The sequence below is a fragment of the Bufo gargarizans genome, chromosome 5 (genome assembly GCF_014858855.1).
Source record: "Bufo gargarizans isolate SCDJY-AF-19 chromosome 5, ASM1485885v1, whole genome shotgun sequence".
Classification (NCBI taxonomy): Eukaryota; Metazoa; Chordata; class Amphibia; order Anura; family Bufonidae; genus Bufo; species Bufo gargarizans.
Genome location: NC_058084.1, coordinates 123,487,691 through 123,511,876, shown reverse-complemented (window position 1 = coordinate 123,511,876; position 24,186 = coordinate 123,487,691). Strand labels below are relative to the sequence as shown.

General features: G+C 44.3%; 1 protein-coding gene across 1 annotated transcript in view; it reads right to left on the bottom strand.

Moving 5' to 3' along the window:
* GAREM1 (GRB2 associated regulator of MAPK1 subtype 1) overlaps positions 1 to 24,186 on the bottom strand; it is a 157,271-nt gene that overhangs the window by 34,935 nt on the left and 98,150 nt on the right. The gene's annotated exons all lie outside the window — the stretch shown is intronic.

Below are 24,186 nucleotides of genomic sequence, written 5' to 3'. Positions count from 1 at the left end.
CCTAGCATAGGGATCATCTCACCAGGACAGGCACAAAGGGCTATTAGGGCCCATTCACATACAGCTGCTGCAAACCTCTGCTTTCACCTGGGACAAAGTGCATAACGCACTTCGCCACATCTTTGGGCGATTTGCGCTTTGCACATTGACCCATGGGGAAGGAGAGGTTTGTTCTATAAAAGGTTAAAAAAAAATAAAAAATAAACACCAGTAAGCAAAAAGGTTAATGTTTAGTTCAAAAAGTTAAAGTTTATATGTTCTGTTCCAAAGTTAATAAAATTATTGCGTTGCGGCCTGGTTTTTTCTTTTTTTACCTTCCAGGTGGACCAACCGATCGACTAGCTGCAGCACTGATGTGCATTCTGACAGAAGCATTGCGCTGCTGTCGGATTACACGCAAGTCGGTGTATGCGGCGCTGCAAGACGAGATTTCTACTCTGCAGTAACAGATACGTTTGCCAAGACATACGAGCTGAGGAGGAAGCGGCGTTCCTATGCTTTGGCAAACACTTTGTATGTAAAAAAAATATAAAAAAATAAAAAAAAAATAAAAAATAAAAAATCCCGGCAATGATTTATTCATCCACATCGATTGATGTGAATGGAGAAATCTGGTTTGCCAGGGCATACGAGCTAAGTGGGTATGGATGTTGGGCGGAGCTCCTATGTCCTGGCAGACGCCTTTCCCCTCCTTTTTTTTTTTTTGGCAGAGATTTTTTCATCCACATTGATCGATGCGAATGAAGAAATATGTGCCGTTCATTTTTTTCTTTCAGCCCAGAGGCTGAACGGAAAAAAAAATCTCATTACCTGTATGCTCAATATAAGGAGAATAGCAGAAACTCCTAATGCTGGCCATACATGTAATGATTGCGGAGACCCTCAAATGCCCCACAACTGACCCCATTTTGGAAAGAAGACACCCCAAGGTATTCGCTGAGGGGCATATTGAGTCAATGAAAGATTTAAATTTTTGTCCTAAGTTAGCGGAAAGTGAGACTTTGTGAGAAAAAAACAAAAAAACAAAAATCAATTTCCGCTAACTTGTGCCAAAAAAATAAATTTCTATGAACTCGCCATGCCCCTCATTGAATACCTTGGGGTGTCTTATTTCCAAAGTGGGGTCACATGTGGGGTATTTATACTGCCCTGGCTTTTTAGGTGCCCTAAAGCGTGAGAAGAAGTCTGGGATCCAAATGTCTAAAAATGCCCTCCTAAAAGGAATTTGGGCACCTTTGCGCATCTAGGCTGCAAAAAAGTGTCACACATGTGGTATCGCCGTACTCAGGAGAAGCTGGGGAATGTGTTTTGGGGTGTCATTTTACATATACCCATGCTGGGTGAGATAAATATCTTGGTCAAATGCCAACTTTGTATAAAAAAATGGGAAAAGTTGTCTTTTGCCAAGATATTTCTCTCACCCAGCATGGTTATATGTAAAATGACACCCCAAAACACATTCCCCAACTTCTCCTGAGTACAGCAATACCAGATGTGTGACACTTTTTTGCAGCCAAGGTGGGCAAAGGGGCACATATTCCAAAGTGCACCTTTCGGATTTCGCAGGCCATTTTTTACACATTTTGATTGCAAAGTACTTCTCACACATTTGGGCCCCTAAATTGCCAGGGCAGTATAACTACGCCACAAGTGACCCCATTTTGGAAAGAAGACACCCCAAGGTATTCCGTGAGGGGCATGGCGAGTTCCTAGAATTTTTTATTTTTTGTCGCAAGTTAGTGGAATATGAGACTTTGTAATGAAAAAAAAAAAAATCATCATTTTCCGCTAACTTGTGACAAAAAATTTAAAATTCTAGGAACTCGCCATGCCCCTCACGGAATACCTTGGGGTGTCATCTTTCCAAAATGGGGTCACTTGTGGGGTAGTTATACTGCTCTGGCAATTTAGGGGCCCAAATGTGTGAGAAGTACTTTGCAATCAAAATGTGTAAAAAATGGCCTGCGAAATCCGAAAGGTGCACTTAAGAATATGTGCCCCTTTGCCCACCTTGGCTGCAAAAAAAGTGTCACACATCTGGTATCGCCGTACTCAGGAGAAGTTGGGGAATGTGTTTTGGGGTGTCATTTTACATATACCCATGCTGGGTGAGAAAAATATCTTGGTCAAATGCCAACTTTGTATAAAAAAAATGGAAAAGTTGTCTTTTGCCAAGATATTTCTCTCACCCAGCATGGGTATATGTAAAATGACACCCCAAAACACATTGCCCAACTTCTCCTGAGTACGGCGATACCAGATGTGTGACACTTTTTTGCAGCCTAGGTGGGCAAAGGGACCCACATTCCAAAGTGCACCTTTCGGATTTCACCGGTCATTTTTTACAGATTTTGATTGCAAGGTACTTCTCACACATATGGGCCCCTAAATTGCCAGGGCAGTATAACTACGCCACAAGTGACCCCATTTTGGAAAGAAGACACCCCAAGGTATTCCGTGAGGGGCATAGCGAGTTCCTAGAATTTTTTATTTTTTGTTGCAAGTTAGTGGAATATGAGACTTTGTAAGGAAAAAAATAAATAAAATAAATCATTTTCCGCTAACTTGTGACAAAAAATAAAAAGTTCTATGAACTCACTATGCCCATCAGCGAATACCTTAGGGTGTCTACTTTCAGAAATGGGGTCATTTGAGGGTTTTTTCTACTGTTTGGGCATTGTAGAACCTCAGGAATCATGACAGGTGCTCAGAAAGTCAGCTGTTTCAAAAAGTGGAAATTCCCATTTTTGTACCATAGTGTGTAAACGCTATAACTTTTACCCAAACCATTTTTTTTTTTTTGCCCAAACATTTTTTTTTAATCAAAGACATGTAGAACAATAAATTTGGCGAACAATTTATATATAGATGTCGTTTTTTTTGCAAAAAAATCGTTACATTTTGATTAATAACAAAAAAAGTAAAAATGTCAGCAGCAATAAAATACCACCAAATGAAAGCTCTATTAGTGAGAAGAAAAGGAGGTAAAATTCATTTGGGTGGTAAGTTGCATGACCGAGCGATAAACGGTGAAAGTAGTGTAGTGCGGAAGTGTAAAAAGTGGCCTGGTCATGAAGGGGGTTTTAGCTAGCGGGGTTGAAGTGGTTAAAATCTACTTTTCAACAAAGCAAAAAAATGTCATCGACATCAAAATCAGCTTCAGAAACAGTTTGTAAAATGAAAATTGGCTTGGAAAACACTGATTTGAAGCAGATTCAAGCTCCTGATTTGAGAGAAAGAAAGCAAATAGAATGTAATGGTCAACATCCTCAAAGCTAAAAAAAAAAAAAAAAAAAAAAAAAGAGAGGTAGTAGAAAAAGCTCATAGGACAGTACAAAGTACATGTCACAGTGCAAACAGCAAGATAGACGTTTTTGTAGGAATGGAAAGCGATGCTAAGCCACGGACTTGGATATGTGTATACTCCTCCTTGTGCCCCCACAAACACTGCTGCAATACATTGGGAGGACTAATGAGCTTGAACTCAAGATGTCCTCTACAATGTATTATAGACGTGATTAGCAGGGAGTATGGATCCAGAGTCAGTAGCACTACAGTTACTAGTGCTTAAATGGATTGTCCAGTACTTTTATATTGATGGGACCCCCGCCGATCAGCTGTTCTGCAGTAGTTCTGGTGATGGAACTACACATCTCCATCCAGGATAGGCCATCTACATAGAAGTACTACACCACCCTTTTAAGGGAGGGGACAGATTCCCTTTTGAACATTTGTACAAACATTCATTACCAGTATATTGCCCATGAAACTGTCCAAGCAAACAAGCAAAATTCTGTTTGTTGGCTGATTGGGTCGTTTAGGCAGCACATAAAATCATTGTTTGTGTAAAGGTGCTACTGACAATGATGCTGTATGGGGAAGATAATCATGGTAGCGATCAATTATCACCAAACAAGACATAACTGCTGCATGTATATGCAGCTTAGGGCTCTTTCACACCTGCGTTCTTTTCTTCCGGCATAGAGTTCCGTCGTCGGGGCTCTATGCCGGAAGAATCCTGATCAGGATTATCCTAATGCATTCTGAATGGAGTGAAATCCGTTCAGGATGCATCAGGATGTCTTCAGTTCGGGAACGGAACGTTTTTTGGCCGGAGAAAATACCACAGCATGCTGCGCTTTTTGCTCCAGCCAAAAAAACTGAAGACTTGCCGCAAGGCCGGATCCGGAATTAATGCCCATTGAAAGGCATTGATCCGGATCCGGCCTTAAGCTAAACGTCGTTTCGGCGCATTGCTGGATCCGACGTTTAGCTTTTTTAGAGTGGTTACCATGGCTGCTGGGACGCTAAAGTCCTGGCAGCCATGGTAAAGTGTAGCGGGGGGAGCAGCATACTTACCATCCGTGCGGCTCCCGGGGCGCTCCAGAGTGACGTCCGGGCGCCCCAGGCACATGGATGACGTCATCCATGCGCATGGGGCGCTCTGACGTCACTCTGGAGCGCCCCGGGAGCTGCGCGGACTGTAAGTATGCCGCTCCCCCGCTCCTACTATGGCAACCAGGACTTTAATAGCGTCCTGGGTGCCATAATAACACTGAAAGCATTTGAAGACGGATCCGTCTTCAAATGCTTTCAGTACACTTGCATTTTTCCGGATCCGGCGTGTAATTCCGGCAAGTGGAGTACACGCCGGATCCGGACAACGCAAGTGTGAAAAAGGCCTAAGCAAGGGGGCAATCATCAGGAATGGTTGTTGTCCATTATATTAACCCCATGTTAAAGGGCCCTTGATCACAAAATGCACATATCACATTCACCCACGTCACTGTGAAGCTGGGTGTGACAAGATAATCATAACATGGTGACATCACTAAGCAGGAAATCTGTGACAGGATAATGAAAACAGTCCATTCAGTCTTCTGGCCTAGACACTACTTCTACTGCTTCCTGAGAGGAAACTATTCACAATTTGCTTTATCTGGACACCTCTGATAATTTCCTGGCTAACAGATGAGGAAACAATCACAGTACGCTAATAATTGGGAGCACGTCCAGCGGCCTTTGATGAGAAAAAAAGAAAGATTCTCCAGATTCTTACAGTAAAGCTGCATGGATTTCATTGTTCATTCATAGTTTTTTCATATAAGGCCAGTTTACGTAAAGAAAAACACACAAAAATATCTAAAGGGGGTTTCTCATCTTAGGCATTCATGGCATATCCACTGGAATCCATGGCAAATCAGTTGCAAAATCTGCGTGCTACATAGGCAGATGTCTCCCCACGTGGTGAACACCCGAAAATCCATTAGGGTTGTTTCAGGTATCGAACTTTCCATACCCAATTGATACTTTTATGCCAGTATCGATTCAGTATCAGGATGTTAATTTTTTTGATACTAGACCCTCCTCTCATGGCGCTCAGCTTGCACACAGACAGTTGAGAAGAAGGGAGGGTATTACGCGGCCACGATGAGCCCAATTAAGTGAGCGGGCTCTGAAGCTGCGCGCAACACTGCCACTAATAAATGTGCCGCTATTAATTAAAGCAGAAGGCGGGATGGGGGAGGGAATACACTGTTGCGCCGTAAGCTCAGCGAACGGCAGCAGCCTCCTCCTGAGTGTCCTCCCCAGAGTCAAGCAGCCAGCATAGCAGGTGCCTGGCCACTGTGCCACCAATGATACCCACCTCCTGTATCTGTATTAAAAGGTTAATTATCACCATTATTAAAATCATTGGTGGCCCAGTGCGTCCACCACCCCCTAGTATTAAAGTAATTGGTGGCGCAGTGTGTTCCCCCACCCCTCAGTATTAAAATCATTGATGGCAGTGGCCACAGGGTCCCCTCTTCATTGGTGGCAGAGGCAGCTTGTGATCGGAGCCCCAGTAGTGTAATCCTAATCCTGGGGCTCTGACGCTACTGAAGCCCTGGCTGCCATGGTAAGCTCCCTGCAGCTGTGTGCATTATGCACAGGGCAGCAGAGAGAGTGTGAAGTCCTATTAACCCTAATAGAGATCTATTAGGGTGAATAGGACAATGGATTAAAAGATCCAGCCTCTAAAGGCAATAGTTATAAAAAAAATGTAAAAGTAAAAAATAAAACACCAAATTATTAAGTATAAATCACCCCCTTTCCCAATTTTACATATAAAATATCTAAACAAATAAACATTACATACTGCCACGTCTTTTTTTAGTTACCTTGCCCCCCCACCCCAAAAAAAATAAAAATAAAATAGAATAGGACTAGGGATCGACAGATATTGATTTTTTTTTTTTTGTGTCGATACCGATAATCTGAACTTTCAGGCTGATAGCCGATAATTTATACCGATATTCTGTGAATTTTCATTTAAAAAAAAAAAAAAAAAAAAAAAAAGAATAATTCCTACACAAATCGGCTGAAAATGAATAGGTTTATTGTTAACGTGTATTTTGTTTGTAAATCTTTCTTTTTCATTTATAATTAATATTTTGGTGTGCTATTAGCCCCCTTAGGGACTAGAAGCCTTGTCCTATTCACCCTGATAGATCTAGAGAGGTATCTTCATTGGCGGCACAGTGGCCACAGCCCCTCCCCTCCTTTTCTCCTCCCTCCTCTCATTGGTGGCAGCGGCACAGGGGGAGGGAGACACTGCTTCCTTCTCCCCTGTGCTGCTGAGGGAACACGGAGAGCGCTGACAGAAGCGCGATCAGTGTTCCCGATTAGTTATCGGAATATCGACAAAATAGATGCCTATAACGTTCAAAATCCTGAATATCGGCCAATAATATCAGTAAAACCGATAATCGGTCGATCCCTGGACAGGACTGTTTAATTATGGGCCGGACGTTCCATAAAATGCGGAATGCACGCAGCTTTTTTGGTGTTTTACTTTTTTCCGCGTGGTATCGAATGGTATCGAGTATCACAATACTTTTTTATGGTATTAAAGCCGAATCAAAATTTTGGTATTGAAACAACCCTAAAATTCATGGGAACAACTTGTTAGGAAATGTTGAAATCCAACATGAATAATGTTTTTTCCCCAATGACCACTGCTATCAGGGGAGAGGCAGGAGGCCTCTGTCCACATTAGATTATTGACCAACCTTACTGGTTTGGCCGCATATTATCAAACGTGTATGGGCGCAGTGAAAACCATGGATGACACGTTCTGGGGAGCAACGAACCACGCTTTTCTATCTGGCAGTCTGATGGACGAGCCTGGTTCTGGCCAATGCCAGAAAAACGTCACCTGCCTGACTGTAAAGTTTGGTAGAGGAGGGATACTGCTATGGGGTTGTACTTCAGGGGTTGGCGGCAGTCCCTTAGCTCCAGTAGTAGGCAATCTTAAAGGGAAACTAAAGCCAGAATCCAAACAAAAAAGAACAACCAACAAAACATAACATAATATAATATCCTTGGGTGTCCTTGTTCTTTCAGTGCACATGAACCAGAAAGTATAGGAGGATGGGGCTGGGTTTAGTCTGGATAACTTTTGTATACAGTGAGATCCTCCTCACTAGTGATAAGTGACTAAGTCATTAGTACTCAAGCATGTAAGGCTATTATTGGGCATCAATGAACCCTACATGGAGAAGGGCATAAGAGGAGAAAACTACAACTCTCAGGATGTCGAGACTGTTATGGGGCATCAGTGGCCATTACATGTAGAAGGATATAAGAGGACAGAACTACAACTTCTAGCATTTTTGGGATGTTATTATGGGCTATCAGATGACATTACAGGGACTGAAGGAAAACAATAGTACCCCTGGTATTTGACAACCCCCAGAAACACAATGCAAAATAGAGACATTGTGACATCACACAGGTTCTGACAGGCCCTTCATTCTCTGCACTGCTGGGCTCTGTCTCCATGGGTAAATGGTGTGAAATAAAACTGGATGGAGTGGAATAGGCAAGTTGAAAAGGCTGGGAGGCAGATGATAGATCTCAGCGAAGTGGGAGAGAAAGTGACTGTAGGGACCAAGGGCATCGTCTCTATAGCAGTGCACTGCCAGTCAGTTTGTCTTATGTCGGGCTCCTTCAGCCGTTCTGAAGCCAAAGATGGAGAAGAGTGGGGAACAGAAAATGTCTGCAAGAGCTCTCCTTTCCTCATAAGCACCTTGTACACACAGCTGTGTTTGCACTATGGATTAAATGTATTTATGTTTTTTCCAGGTTTAGTTCCCCTTTAATGCTTCAACATACCACAACATTTCTGACAATGGGATGCTTCCAACATTGGGAGGGCCCTTTTCTGTTCCAGCATGACTGTGCTGTAGTGCACAAAGCAAGGTCGTAAAGACATGATTGGGTGAGATTGGTGTGGAAGAGTTTGACTGGCCCACTGGTCCTTACCTCAACCCCATCGAACACCTGTGGGATGACCTAGAACAGAGATCAGCAACCTTCGGCACTCCAACTGCTGTGAAACTACAACTCCCAGCATGCAAACATGGGAGCATTCTGGGAGTTGTCTGAACAGATGGAGTGGTTGCTGATCCCTGACCTACAACAAAGTGTGTAAACAAGGTCCTCTTATCCAACATCAGTGTCTGACCTCACAAATGCTCCTCTGGATGAATGGGTTAAAACTTTCCACAGACATCCCAATATTTTGTAGAAAGCCTCCCCAAATGAGCAGAAGCTGTTTTAGCTGCAAAGGGAAGACCAATTCCATATTAATACCTGTGGATTTAGAATGGGATGTCAAAAGCTCTTGTAGGTGTCCCAATACTTTATGTTTGTAGCAACCAATGTGGTGTACCCTGGACGGTTATCTGGTAACAGCTACCCTTTTCTTAATAGATACATATCATTCATTTGGACTGGCAGAACATGTATTGTATATTCGTGTACATACAGCTGGAATTATATTATTTGATTACTAAAGTATAATTATTATCTAGCATTGTAGCTATATTGTTTCCAGAATGTCCAATCTACTCTGGAAGAGCTGCAGCATGTCATATAATACTACACAACGTACAAAGCACAAATTATGCATGAACCTATTGATTATCTGGACGAGCTGTGGGGCTAGGTTCAATCATCTCTATTTTTAGATGTCATACACTTGCACGTACACGGCAGTAGCTTATTTTCAATCACAACTTCCCACTCAATTATCCATCATTAATGAAAGTAGTCATTGTGCGATGTCTGCCCGGCAGAAAATGTGCAGTACGCTGTTGCATCTTTCAAGCTCATAACCTTGGTTTTCTTGTAAAGCACACTGCACTGCACTAGTTGTGTCACCAAGACCCCTGCCTGGCAGCAATCTAACCCTCAGGATAATGAAAATCATCATCTTCCTGCTTATCAGCCTGAATAGGCCATGGCCCTCTTAAAAAATTACAAAGCCCTGGCTATAATGCGTTTGTGGTGTATGAAATTAATTTATCTCCTAAACTCTATTAGAAATAACATATAATTCAATCGCAAGTCCATTATTAACCCATGCTTTATCAAAAATATAAAGGGGTCATTAAAGGGTTTTCCATGCTTTTTATATTGAGGCCTACACTCAGGTTCGGCAGGGGTCCATCACCCAAAGTCCCCACCGATCAGCTGTTCCCGAGTGGCTCTGGAACTACACAGCTTTATCCATAGAGTAGTGGACAGAAATGGTTACTGTAGTGATGCTTGCATTCCCTTCAATGCAACCACCTCCGGCCACTACACAATAGACAGAGCTGTGTAGTTCCAGCCCTGACTTCTGAAACTGAAGCTAGCCTGAAAAGGCTGTACTGAAATCCTTGAATACCCATTTAAAGGTCACCATGGGACGTTTTAGGAGCCTCCATCACAAAAATAGCAAAAAACAAAACAGCCAGGGAGAAAAAAAAAAAAGTTCACCTTCTCCCCGGCCATGACGCTCTCCTCTGTGATTGGACTGCGGCACAGCCAGGGAGAAGGAGATGCCCATTGAGAAACCCTGGAGTCTCCTCCTCCCTGTACCGATGCTCAGTATTAACACACTGGGTGGGAAAACAGCAGGGGGGCACAGCGGGGCGTACGAGCGATATTTGAAAAAAAACAGGCCGGGTGGCAGGGTAAAGAAAGGTATTTAATTAAACAAAAACATGAAAGGTCCTTTTTACTACATATACCCAGATGCACAATAAAAACACGGTTCATTTTCCAAGTTATTCTATAGGTTTGGACTTAGTATATTGTTAGGGCAGTGGATGTGGAACCACTGCGCCAACCAACCAGACTAAGGGCACTATCCTTGCTTTCCCCTGGTATTTACCCTTTAAAAAGGGCCCCTCTGGGTTTTTAATTTTGATAACCTATCCTCCTGATCGGTCATAAATATCAGATCGGCGGGGGTCTCACACCCAAAACCCTTGCTGATCAGCTCTATGAAGGGAAGGCACATGCAGTGAACATGCGCCATCTCCCTTCTCTCTTCCTGCTCGCAGCTGCTAGGTCTATGACGAGCTGGAAGAGAGAAGGTAGACAGCATGCATGCCTTCCCTTTATAAAGCTCATGGTCAGGGGTTCTGGGTGTTGGACCCCACCTATCTGATATCCTGAGGATAGGTCATCAATGGCCTGGAGAACCCCTTAAAACCCTGTACAGGGATATGACCTTTGCTGCAGGGGTGCCACCAGGCTGCTACCTCTTGGAATAGTGCCAGTGTGGTTGGCTGCTGACTCACAAGGATCAGAGACACCGGCATGTGGCAACAAGGAAACAGAGGTCAGGTTAGGCAGAACAGGCACACTAGAGTGAACAGGCACAGGTAAGCACAAGTGGCAGATGGTAAAGATCCAGGAATCATGCACAAGTCGGTACACTGGCAGACAAACAGACTATAGCTCTAGCAGGCTTGAGAGACCAGAGACCAAAAACTGTACAGATCAACTGCACAGACAAGGAAGTGCAGCACAGTTATATAAAAGGGGTGAGTACAAAAACAGAAAGGTCATTAACTCCTGCCGTGCTGCAAGGAAAAGTCTAGCTAATACACTTACAGGAAGAGGCCTTGCGGCCAGGCTGCAGCCTACAGCATGGGACGCAGCCAGGCAGACGCTTGGTGAGTGATGTGGTGTCCCTACCTACAGTGGAGAGAGAGGAATGGCCGCAGGCACAGAGCGTCACCGGGACATTTCTTATATTCACATACTTCCAAATTAGTACAAAACATATCCATTACTAGAGCTGTGGCAGACAGCAGACACGTAAAAGACAACTTGAAGATGTTTCCAAGTTGATTTTCTGTAACACACAGGTTAGAACATCTCATCACCATGGACTATATTCATCTATGGAGCATTGTTAGTCCTTATGAAATGTTTGCTGTATCTGTAGCAACTCATTTTCAAGTGCTTGAACCAAGTAGGATTTAGGAAGGATTTTTTTTTGGTCTCCGGTTACCTTGTTGTGAATAAAGAAGTTTACCGAAATGCTTAGTTGTCACGGAAACCTTGACGTCAGATGTAAAACTGGTGGCATCCAACCTTCATTATTAAGAAAACTCATCTGAACCTTTGCTTTCTGCTTACATAACTGAAGAGAGCACTGCAGGAATCTCACATCACAAGTGCCTCGGGCGTTACACAGGGTAATTTTTGTTATTCATGTCGGTTTACTCCCTGGTCAATACAACAGGGAAAAAAAATAGGACAGGGAGGGGCATAGAGCGAAAAAACTGTAAAATACAACAGAATAACTCATTCAGACGAACGTATGGCCGCTGTGCCGTGTTGCAGACCGCAAATAAGGCACCGGCCGTGTTAACATTGACTTGAATGGGGCCGTGATCTGCAAGATATGGCAAATATAGGGCATGTCCTATCTTTTTCGATGCCGAGGCATGGATCGTAAGCTCACGGAAAAACTTCCTAGTGTTTCTGTGGGCTTCCGATCCGCACCTCAGATCCACAAAAGATAGGACATGTCCTATCTTTTGCCGTATCTTGCTGATCGCAGACCCATTCAAGTCACACGGTACCAGTGTATTGTGAAACCGGTGTTTGTGGTCCGCTACACGGGCACCGCGGCTATATGGTTGTGTGAATGAGCCCTAATAGACAACATTTCCAAAATGTAGGCCTCATCCATATGACACAGACCTATTCATTTCTATGGGGCCATGCATATGTGCATTTTTTGCTGGTCTGTGTGGCAGCTCTGCACATTGAGAAAAATGCGGTGAGTCGCTGTCTGTATTTTGTGGATGAAACATGAACACGGCCGTGTGTATGAAGCCTTGTACACAACATTTCCCAAATGTAGGCCTCATGCCCACAAATCAGAGGAAGAGAACCTGCTATGAGATTGCAGAGATTGGCAACAAAAAATGGATAGCCAGCTGAAGAAAATGAGTGTCGTCTAAATGCACCCTTTAATTAACATGAATTAAGGTGCCTGAGGATGAGCGCCAAAATAATGCTTTTACATATTCATATAACATGTCATGACAAACACTTATTACTGGTATTCCAGGATTTCACTCATCGATCCGTCCACAGATTAAAATGTCACTTGAAATATTTAAAGGAGCCTAATATGAAGCCTATTTCTTCCAACACACAGATTCCTTGTCTAACATCCAAACTAGTAAATACAATTTAACCTCTAAATGTATGTGAATCCTATAGACAAATGTTGAACCCTAACCTGTAAGTGCATTCTCTAACTCAAAGGTTATCCCCTTGCTGCTTGGCTTTGGGTCAGATGAGCTCTCTCAGCGCTTCTAAGAGCCTGGCAGAAAAGACTTGTTGGGAGACTTGTTCACCCCCGCAAACCTTTGCTTAGGATAGGCCGATGATGGTTGACTGGTGACATTCTAGCCACCAGTTTCACCTACCGCTCAACAAGAAGAAGGGTGGCTAAAGGTCATTTATTACAAAGGCAGTGACTTGTCAGTACAGGCGGCGGTGCCTGGTAGCTCAATCCAATTCCCAGTTGCAGTAATGGGCACCAGCACACTCAATGTAAGATATTGGGCTTGTGTAAACAGTGAAAAGGATGTGGCACTGAAGGCTCACAGCTGTATGGGCTGGGACATAAGGATAACTCTGGAAAACTCTTTTAAAGTAGACCAATCAGAAAAACATTTCTGATCTTACCTCTTTTCATAAAGTAGTATGTGTTCCTCTGCTACACCATGTTCTGTAGGGATCACTCAGACTTTTCCACTAAAGGCTTTTTTTTTCCCCAGGAGCTTAATATTGACGGCCTATCCTCAGCATAGGTCATTAATATGTGATCGGTGGTGACAACGCTCTGCACTCCCACCAATCAGCAGTTTGAAGAGTTTGCTTCACTCGCGTGAGCATTGTGGCCTTTTCCTTGGCTATTGACGTCATGGTCATCAGCCACATGACCTGGGTGCAGATCAGTCCTATTCAAGTGAATGGAGCCTGGGCATACAATGAATAGGTCTGTGCTTGGTATGCTGTGAAGAGGCCACGGCTATCAGCAGAGCACTGCAGCCCCTCAAACAGCTGATCAGTGGCAGGTGCCCAAACCCCACTGATCATGTATTGATCACCTATTCTGAGGATAGAAAATAAATAAAGCAATTGTGACAAGGCAACAATGCGGCTCTTAAAGTATAACTGTCGTATTTTTTTGGGAGTATTGGATTGTGGTGAATTAATATCTCCTTGGTGGCCCTATTTCAACTTCTCACTGTGTATTCAATTACCCCTTAATTCCACATTTTAGTTCCCTGTACTGCCTACTTTTACCTGTGCTTAAAATAGGGTTGCTAGGCATGCGTGCAGGCTGCGTGCAAGATCACATTACTGACAGCCAGGGACTGTAAGTAAATGATTAAAGCCAGGTCCTCCCCAGCAGCTGATAACAGTGCCTGGGCTGTGTGCACTTCTCCCTGTCCCTCCGCTTGGCAGACGCTCCCTCACTCAGCAGAGCTGGAGAATGCAGAGTTGAAGCAGAGCAGACCAGGGAAGGGAGATCTGCCATCTGCTCAGTGTATAAATGAAAGCAACATGTGGTAAGAGGACACCTTTGTGCTGCAGGAGATTAACCCTTTAGGGGGAGGGCTCTGGTTACTGACACTTTTGGGGGGCTATTGTTACTGGCTAGTGAGGGGAGGCGGGATTAGCCTCAGGGTGAGGGCAGTGGCGGCCATCTTAACTGAATAGTGAAATTGCAGTTTTATGCAGACTGGTTGCTAAGGGCTGAATCTTATTAAATATGGGGTAAGTCAGTCTAATAGTAACTGATTCTGGAATATCATGTTATTAGTAACTACATATGTGAAAATTGAAGTCTAAATGTGACAGTTATCCTTTAATAAAGGCTTGCTATAAGCCGAAACATTGGTTTGTCTGATGTGTTGATAAAAAATAAAGTACCAAAGAGTCATAATTGCTTTATTTTCTACAGTTTGGAGCAGGAAGGAGTCTGACCGCTGGAGACCGTGCATCGGTGCCGTCTTCAAATATATTCTTCTTCTATTCTGGAAATAGGTCATCAATAATTTCCATCCTGGAAAACCCCTTTAACGCTAGGTACAATATCACATCCAAACAAGGGTCTCTTGAGACAATTCTTGGTGGCAGCTAGATAGACTAGGCGCTGGAAGTACCTTGGTATCCAACATTGTGAGTATTCAAAGAACATGGTAATTACACTCAGAATGAGGGAACTGATATCAATTAATACAAACAAGGTGATTGCCCTTTAGGCTACATGGCCTATAGGAGACTCAACTGGCCAAGCACTAGACCAGTAGCGCTGCTTCTCTCATCCAGGGACACCACTACTTCCCCACGTGTGCTGGGTATATCAGCACACTACCATCACGCTACGCCCAGCATTCCAGGATGGCACCACTCTTTAAATTTTTTACAGATATGCCCTATAATTCATCTCTTTGTGCTAGAACAGGGACATATGGAGATAACAAGGGCATTTATCATTCCCCCTATGCCTTCTCTTTGGCTTAAAAAAAGGCTTTAAAACCCTGGTCTTACAACTTTTTAAATGCCATTACAGTGGGAATGCTGGCTCATCTAGTGGACAAATATCTCATATATATAAAAATGAGTTTGTCTGGACATCTGTTTGCTCTTTATGCCCGACCAAACGACTGAACCGATCTTCACTACATCACAGGGGCGTAGCTAGAAATGACTGGGCCCCATAGCAAAAAAATTTATGGGCCCCCCTCCCGGATCTCCCACCCTCACATACCTCTCAGACCTCTCACCCCTTCCAGATCTCCCACCCAAACACCCCTCCAGTACCTCCTACCCCAGCATCCCCACACTCCTCCAAGACATCCCACCCCCACACCCATCCTAAATCTCCCACCGCCCGTCCCCAGATATAATGGTCCAGACATCAAGTGTCCTGCTCCCCCCCCCCCACAATTTAATGGTTTATACCTTGAAGATCCTGCGGCTCCCCCCTCAATAAATTGGTCTAGACCTCCAGGGTCCTGCTCCCCCCTAAATATAATGGTCCAGACCTCCAGGGTCCTGCTCCCCCTCCTCCCCAGATATAATGGTCCAGTGTCGTGTTCCCTCCTATATAATGGTCCAGACCATACCTCCAGGTCCTGCTCCCCCCTTCTCCTTAAATGTACTGGTCCAGACCTCCAGGGTCCTGCTCCCCCTTCTCCTTAAATGTACTGGTCCAGACCTCCAGGGTCCTGCTCCCCCCTCCTCCCTAGATATAATGGTCCAGGACTCCAGAGTAAATTTTTACCAGTCCCAGAGTCAGCCAGCCCTCACCTCACAGCCACTTGAACATCTGCGCGCCCCCACACTCCAGCAGTGCTACCAGGCCCAGGCCCAGTACGCTCCGCCTCTTCCACTTCCGGCCAGTAGGACTGCCGCCCAGACTGGGAGCGGGACCACTCCATCTCCTCATTGCAGGTACGCCTCTCTGCCTCCAGCCACCCCCTATCGCACCGCCCACAGCCTGCAGATAGTGCTTTCTCTGTCTGTCCTGGAGGGGCCTGCGACCCCTGTAGCTATACCACATGAATTAAAAAATGTATAATAATCCTCAGCAGGCAGCCCGGGCCCCCAGTGGCGTAGGGCCCCATAGCCATTGCTATGGCTGCTATGGTGATCCCTATGCCCATGCTACATCAGGTGTCCAGGAAGGTTTTAGACCGGGGTCTCAGCTCTCTAGGACGTAACGTTCCTGAAAAATTACCTGCATTAGCCAATACAAGCCTGCAACTCTCTCTCTTCAAATCCCAACTGCCATACACACAGTTTTACTCCAGGTTTCCATAAACTCAGCCATTTTTCTTCACCATAGCCTATCATTATAAAAATTGTTCAGACAAAATCTCGTGTAGCCCTAGCATTAAAGGGGCAGGCGCTGTGGAGGTCACTGTTAAAGGGGCAGTCACTGTGGAAGTGACTGTTAAAGGGACAGGGTGCTGTGAAGGTCAATGTTAAAAGGGCAGGGTGCTGTGGAGGTCACTGTTAAGGGGGTAGGGGCCACCATTAAAGGGGCAACTGCTGTAGAGATCACTGTTAAGGTAGCAGGGTATTGTGAGGTCACTGTTAAGGCAGCGGGATACTGTGGATGTCACTGTTAAGGGGACCGGCCCCTGAGGAGGTCACTGCCAAGGGAGTAGGGTGCTGTGAAACTCACTGTTAAAGGGGCAGGCTGCTGTGAAGGTCAAAGTTAAGGGGATAGGCTGCTGTGGAGGTCCCATTTTAACCACTTCAGCCCCGCTAGCTGAAACCCCCTTCATGACCAGAGCACTTTTTACACTTCGGCACTACACTACTTTCACCGTTTATCGCTCGGTCATGCAACTTACCACCCAAATGAATTTTACCTCCTTTTCTTCTCACTAATAGAGCTTTCATTTGGTGGTATTTTATTGCTGCTGACATTTTACTTTTTTTGTTATTAATCGAAATGTAACAATTTTTTTGCCAAAAAATGACATTTTTCACTTTCAGCTTGGGTAAAAGTTATAGCGTTTACAAACTATGGTACAAAAATGTGAATTTCCGCTTTTTGAAGCAGCTCTGACTTTCTGAGCACCTGTCATGTTTCCTGAGGTTCTACAATGCCCAAACAGTAGAAAAACCCCACAAATGACCCCATTTCGGAAAGTAGACACCCTAAGGTATTCGCTGATGGGCATAGTGAGTTCATAGAACTTTTTATTTTTTGTCACAAGTTAGCGGAAAATGATGATGATTTTTTATTTTTATTTTGTTCTTACAAATTCTCATATTCCACTAACTTGCGACAAAAAATAAAAAATTCTAGGAACTCGCCATGCCCCTCACGGAATACCTTGGGGTGTCTTCTTTCCAAAATGGGGTCACTTGTGGGGTAGTTATACTGCCCTGGCAATATAGGGGCCCAAATGTGTGAGAAGAACTTTGCAATCAAAATGTGTAAAAAATGTGGAATATGTGCCCCTTTGCCCACCTTGGCAGCAAAAAAGTGTCACACATCTGGTATCGCCGTACTCAGGAGAAGTTGGGGAATGTGTTTTGGGGTGTCATTTTACATATACCCATGCTGGGTGAGAGAAATATCTTGGCAAAATACAACTTTTCCAATTTTTTTTATACAAAGTTGGCATTTGACCAAGATATTTTTACAGGGGGGGTGATCAGTGACGGGGGTGATCAGGGAGTCTATATGGGTGATCACCCCCCTGTCACTGATCACCCCCCCCCTGTAAGGCTCCATTCAGACGTCCGTATGATTTTTACGGATACATGGATACATGGATCGGATCCGCAAAACACATGCGGAAGTCTGAATGGAGCCTTACAGGGGGGTTATCAATGACGGGGTGATCAGGGTGATCACCCCCCTGTCACTGATCACCCCCCCTGTAAGGCTCCATTCAGACGTCCGTATGATTTTTACGGATCCATGGATACATGGATCGGATCCGCAAAACACATGCGGACGTCTGAATGGAGCCTTACAGGGGGGTGATCAATGACAGGCGGGTGATCAATGACAGGGGGTGATCAGGGAGTGTATATGGGTGATCACCCGCCTGTCATTGATCACCCCCCTGTAAGGCTCCATTCAGACGTCCGCATGTGTTTTGCGGATCCGATCCATGTATCCGTAAAAATCATACGGACGTCTGAATGGAGCCTTACAGGGGGGTGATCAATGACAGGGGGTGATCAATGACAGGGGGTGATCAGGGAGTGTATATGGGTGATCACCCGCCTGTCATTGATCACTCCCCCTGTAAGGCTCCATTCAGACGTCCGCATGTGTTTTGCGGATCCGATCCATGTATCCGTGGATCCGTAAAAATCATACGGACGTCTGAACGGAGCCTGACAGGGGGGTGATCAATGACAGGGGGGTGATCAGGGAGTTTATATGGGGTGATCATGGGTGATCAGGGGTTTATAAGGGGTTAATAAGTGACGGGGGGGGGTGTAGTGTAGTGTGGTGTTTGGTGCGACTGTACTGAGCTACCTGAGTCCTCTGGTGGTCGATCCTAACAAAAGGGACCACCAGAGGACCAGGTAGCAGGTATATTAGACGCTGTTATCAAAACAGCATCTAATATACCTGTTAGCGGTTAAAAAATTTGGATCTCCAGCCTGCCAGCGAGCGATCGCCGCTGGCAGGCTGGAGATCCACTCGCTTACCTTCCGTTCCTGTGAGCGCGCGCGTCTGTGTGCGCGCGTTCACAGGAAATCCTGGCCCTCGCGAGATGACGCGTATATGCGTCGTTGAGCGCAGGGCTGCCGCCTCCGGACCGCACATCTGCGTTAGGCGGTCCGTTAGGCGGTCCCCCACCCCGTTAGGCGGTCCGAAGGGGTGGGGGACTGTGGAGTTCACTGTTAAAGGAGCGGGGTGCTGTAGAGGTCACTGTTACGGTCGATAACTTTTAACGACATACAGAAACAAATAAAATAGATTAAATGTACCTGTGCGAAGCCGGGTCCTTCTGCTAGCAAAATATATATTTGTTCAGTATTTCTATCATGTGGGTGTTGCACACAGTTGGCCAAAACTGTGCCTGGGGACAGGGATTTGGGGTCATTAATGGGTCGTCAGTGCTCACATGCGTGTTACCAGTACAACATCACTTTGGGTCTGGCAGGGACGGGAGCCACGGCGCTGGATTCAGGATACTTGAAAAGTTGTGTGGTTCCTTTTGTTTGTTTTTTTGCTATTAAACCATCTCAGGCGAAATTTATTGAGTCTCAAACGACCTCTTTAAGGCATAAAACCTTTAATCAATCACCTATATGAGAATCACTTAATAGCTATAGCAGTAGCATGCTAATAATGATCGAATCATGGTAGATCTTTACGCTGCTATGACAGTTTGCTTGTTCCCAATCCCATTCAAGGAAGATATCTTGGGTGCTTTGCTGATTAGTCACATCAAACAATGCCAATAAGGCCCTGTTCACATCAGGGAAAATCTACCAAACATAAGGCTATATTCACAGTGAAGAAATAAAAAAACAACTCTAAAAAAAGTTAAACTGCCAGTTTTTCATGGCCATTTTTTTTTTATCTGTGTCAATTTTTTTTTCCATCCATTTTCCAGGCATCTACCTGTTCTTAGTGGCCTTTTCACCATCTCTTTTAAAACACTGGCTTTTACTGGCTCTCCGCCCCCCCCCCCTCCAACAACATGAAAGCATCCACACGAAGGCCACATGATTACCCAGGCGCCAATTTTTATTGCTTCTACAGCATAGGAGGGGATTTCTGTGCCAATTTTTAACGGCTGTCAGACACATTCCATTCTGTAGAAAGGGCCCATTACTATGTGGTGCATTAGGCCGACAAAAATAGGATGTCCTATTTTTTGACGGCCGGTAGTTACACTCTGTTAAAATAGACATGTGAATACACCCACAGACTTAAAGGGGTTTTCACCATCTAAAACAGTGAGGGCTTATCAATAGGTTATACCCCCACTGTTTGATAGGTGTGGGTCCCAGAGGTGGAACCTGCACCTATAGCGTAAAAGGCAGCCGGCAAAGTGAAGGAGGACGCACCACGCATGCACGGCTGCCCCCCATTCATTTCTACGGGGCGACCGAAAATAGCCGAGCACTGGTTCGGCTATTTTCGCTGATCCTATAGAAGTGAATGGAAGCGGTGACTGCGCTAGCTCGGTGTGTGGCACGCTCAGCTATTTTCGTTGGGTCAATAGGAACTTGGTGGTGGCCGGACCCAACACTGCCGGCCACCACTTTGCCAGCTTTGTTTTTGGCTGCATTTATGAGATCCTCTGGGACCCGCAACTATCAGACAATGAGGGCATATCCTAGCGTTATGCCCCCATTGTCTGAAATGGGAATCCTCTTAAATTGTTCTGAAAATGGTCATGTGAATATAGCCTTAACCCCTTAGGGACACAGCCTTTTTACACCTTAGGACCAGGCCATTTTTTGAAAATCTGACCAGTGTCACTTTAAGTGATGATAACTTTAAAACGCTTTGACTTATCCAGGCCATTCTGAGATTGTTTTTTCGTCACATATTGTACTTCATGACACTGGTGAAATAAAGTTAAAAAAAATATTTTTTTTTGCATAAAAAAATGTCAAATTTACCAAAAATTGGGAAAAATTAGCAAATTTCAAAGTTTCAGTTTCTCTACTTCTGTAATACATAGTAATACCCTTAAAAATTGTGATGACTTTACATTCCCCATATGTCTACTTCATGTTTGCAGCATTTTGGGAATGATATTTTATTTTTTGGGGATGTTACAAGGCTTAGAAGTTTAGAAGCAAATCTTGAAATTTTTCAGAAATTTACAAAAACCCAATTTTTAGGGACCACTACAGCTCTGAAGTCACTTTGCGAGGCTTACATAATAGAAACCACCCAAAAATGACCCCATTCTATAAACTACACCCCTCAAGGTATTCAAAACTGATTTTACATACGTCGTTAACCCTTTAGGTGTTGCACAAGAGTTATTGGCAAATGGGGATGAAATTTGAGAATTTCATTTTATTGCCTAATTTTCCATTTTAACCAATTTTTTCCACTAACAAAGCAAGGGTTAACAGCCAAACAAGACTGTATCTTTATTGCCCTGACTCTGCCGTTTACAGAAACACGCCATATGTGGCCGTAAACTACTGTACGGCCACACAGCGGGGCGTAGAGTGAAAGGTGCGCCGTTTGGTTTTTGGAAGGCAGGTTTTGCTGGACTGGTTTTTTGACACCATGTCCCATTTGAAGCCCCCTGATGCACCCCTAGAGTAGAAACTCCATAAAAGTGACCCCATCTAAGAAACCACACCCCTCAAGGTATTCAAAACTGATTTTACAAACTTTGTTAACCCTTTAGGTGTTGCACAAGAGTTATTGGCAAATGGGGATGAAATTTGAGAATTTCATTTTTTTGCCTAGATTTCCATTTTAACCCATTTTTTCCACTAACAAAGCAAGGGTTAACAGCCAAACAAGACTGTATCTTTATTGCCCTGACTCTGCCGTTTACAGAAACACGCCATATGTGGCCGTAAACTACTGTACGGCCACACAGCGGGGCGTAGAGTGAAAGGTGCGCCGTTTGGTTTTTGGAAGGCATGTTTTGCTGGACAGTTTTTTTGACACCATGTCCCATTTGAAGCCCCCCTGATGCACCCCTAGAGTAGAAACTCCAAAAAAGTGACCCCATCTAAGAAACTACACCCCTCAAGGTATACAAAACTGATTTTACAAACTTTGTTAACCCTTTAGGTGTTGCACAAGATTTAATGGAAAATAGAGATACAATTTCAAAATTTCACTTTTTTGGCAGATTTTCCATTTTAATATTTTTTTTTCCAGTTACAAAGCAAGGGTTAACAGCCAAACAAAACTCATTATTCATGGCCCTAATTCTGTAGTTTACAGAAACACCCCATATGTGGTCGTAAACCGCTGTACGGTCACACGGCAGGGCGCAGAAGGAAAGGAATGCCATACGGTTTTTGGAAGGCAGATTTTGCTGGACTGGTTTTTTTGACACCATGTCCCATTTGAAGCCCCCTGATGCACCCCTAGAGTAGAAACTCCAAAAAGTGACCCCATCTAAGAAACTACACCCCTCAAGGTATACAAAACTGATTTTACAAACTTTGTTAACCCTTTAGGTGTTGCACAAGATTTAATGGAAAATAGAGATACAATTTCAAAATTTCACTTTTTTGGCAGATTTTCCATTTTAATATTTTTTTTTCCAGTTACAAAGCAAGGGTTAACAGCCAAACAAAACTCATTATTCATGGCCCTAATTCTGTAGTTTACAGAAACACCCCATATGTGGTCGTAAACCGCTGTACGGTCACACGGCAGGGCGCAGAAGGAAAGGAATGCCATACGGTTTTTGGAAGGCAGATTTTGCTGGACTGTTTTTTTTGACACCATGTCCCATTTGAAGCCCCCTGATGCACCCCTAGAGTAGAAACTCCAAAAAAGTGACCCCATTTTAGAAACTACGGGATAAGGTGGCAGTTTTGTTGGTACAAGTTTAGGGTACATGTGATTTTTGGTTGCTCTATATTACACTTTTTGTGCGGCAAGGTAACAAGAAATTGCTTTTTTGGCACCGTTTTTTTTTTTGTTATTTACACCATTCATCTGACAGGTTAGATCATGTGGTAATTTTATAGAGCAGGTTGTCACGGACGCGGTGATACCCAATATGTATCCAATTTTTTTTTTTATGTACGTTTTACACAATTATTTCATTTTTAAAACAAAAAAAATGTTTTAGTGTCTCCATAGTCTAAGAGCCATAGTTTTTTAAATTTTTGGGCGATTATCTTATGCAGGGTCTCATTTTTTGTGGGATGAGATGACGGTTTGATTGGCACTATTTTGGGGTGCACATGACTTTTTGATTGCTTGCTATTACACTTTTTGTGACGGAAGATGACAAAAAATGGCTTTTTTTACACCGTTTTTATTTTTATTTTTTTACGGTGGTCATCTGAGGGGTTAGGTCATGTGATATTTTTATAGAGCCGGTCAATACGGACGCGGCGATACCTAATATGTATACTTTTTTTTTATTTATGTAAGTTTTATACAATGATTTCATTTTTGAAACAAAAGAAATCATGTTTTAGTGTTTCCATAGTCTAAGAGCCATAACTTTTTCAGTTTTTGGGCGATTATCATGGGTAGGGTATGATTTTTGCGGGATGAGATAACGGTTTGATTGTTACAATTTTGGCGTAGATGCGACTTTTTTGATCACTTTTATTACCTTTTTTGGGAAGTAAGGTGGGCAAAATTCCAATTTCATCATAGTTTTTAATTTTTTATTTTTATGGCGTTCACCGTTCGGGTAAAGTAACATTACCGTTTTATAGATCAGGTCGTTACGGACGCGGCGATACCAAACATGTGTAGGGAATTTTATTTTTTTCATTTTTAATCAGTGATAAATGTGTTTTTTGATTTTTACTTTATTTTTCACTTTTTTCACTTTTTTTTTGACCCAGACCCACTTGGTTCTTGAAGATCCAGTGGGTCTGATGTCTGCATAATACAGTACAGTACAATATATATAGTACTGCACTGTATTTTACTTACACTGAACAGATCTATGCTTTCAGCACAGATCTGTTCAGCACCATGGACAGCAGGACGCCTGAGAAGGCGTCCTGTTGCCATGGGAACCTTCCCCGTCTGCTCAGTAGTGGCCAGAACTGCGCAGACGGGGAAGGGTAAGGACGGGGCTTGGGGGGGCTGCCTGGAAGCTCTCTCCCTCTCCATTCGGGGGACTGCAAAGGCACAGCAGCCCCCCGATCGGAGAGGGAGGGAGCTCCCTCTTACTGTTAACCGTTTCCATACAGCGGTCCGTACGGACCGCTGTATGGAAAGGGTTAAACGGCTGACATCGCATCACCGATGTCAGCCGTTTATACCAGGGTGCCAGCAATGTGCTGGCACCCTGGTATACCCACTAGACGCCAACGATTACGCAATGGGAGGCGGGCGGGGGATCGCGATCCCGCCTACCGCACCGCCCGCCTCCCGCACCGCCCGCACCGCCCGCAACCCTCCCCCTGCACCTCCCACCGTGCTCGAACAACTCAGGGGTGCAGGGGGGAGGGATACAGGAAACAATTTTTAATCCTAAAGTTTCTGATCCCCGCGGTCAGGGACCGCGGGGATCAGAAACTGCAGAAATCGCAGCAAACCGCAGGTCTGAATTGACCTGCGGTTTGCCGCGATCGCCGACATGGGGGGGTCACGGGACCCCCCCGCGCATTTAGCCTAGGTGCCTGCTCAGTGAGGGGAGCAGGCGC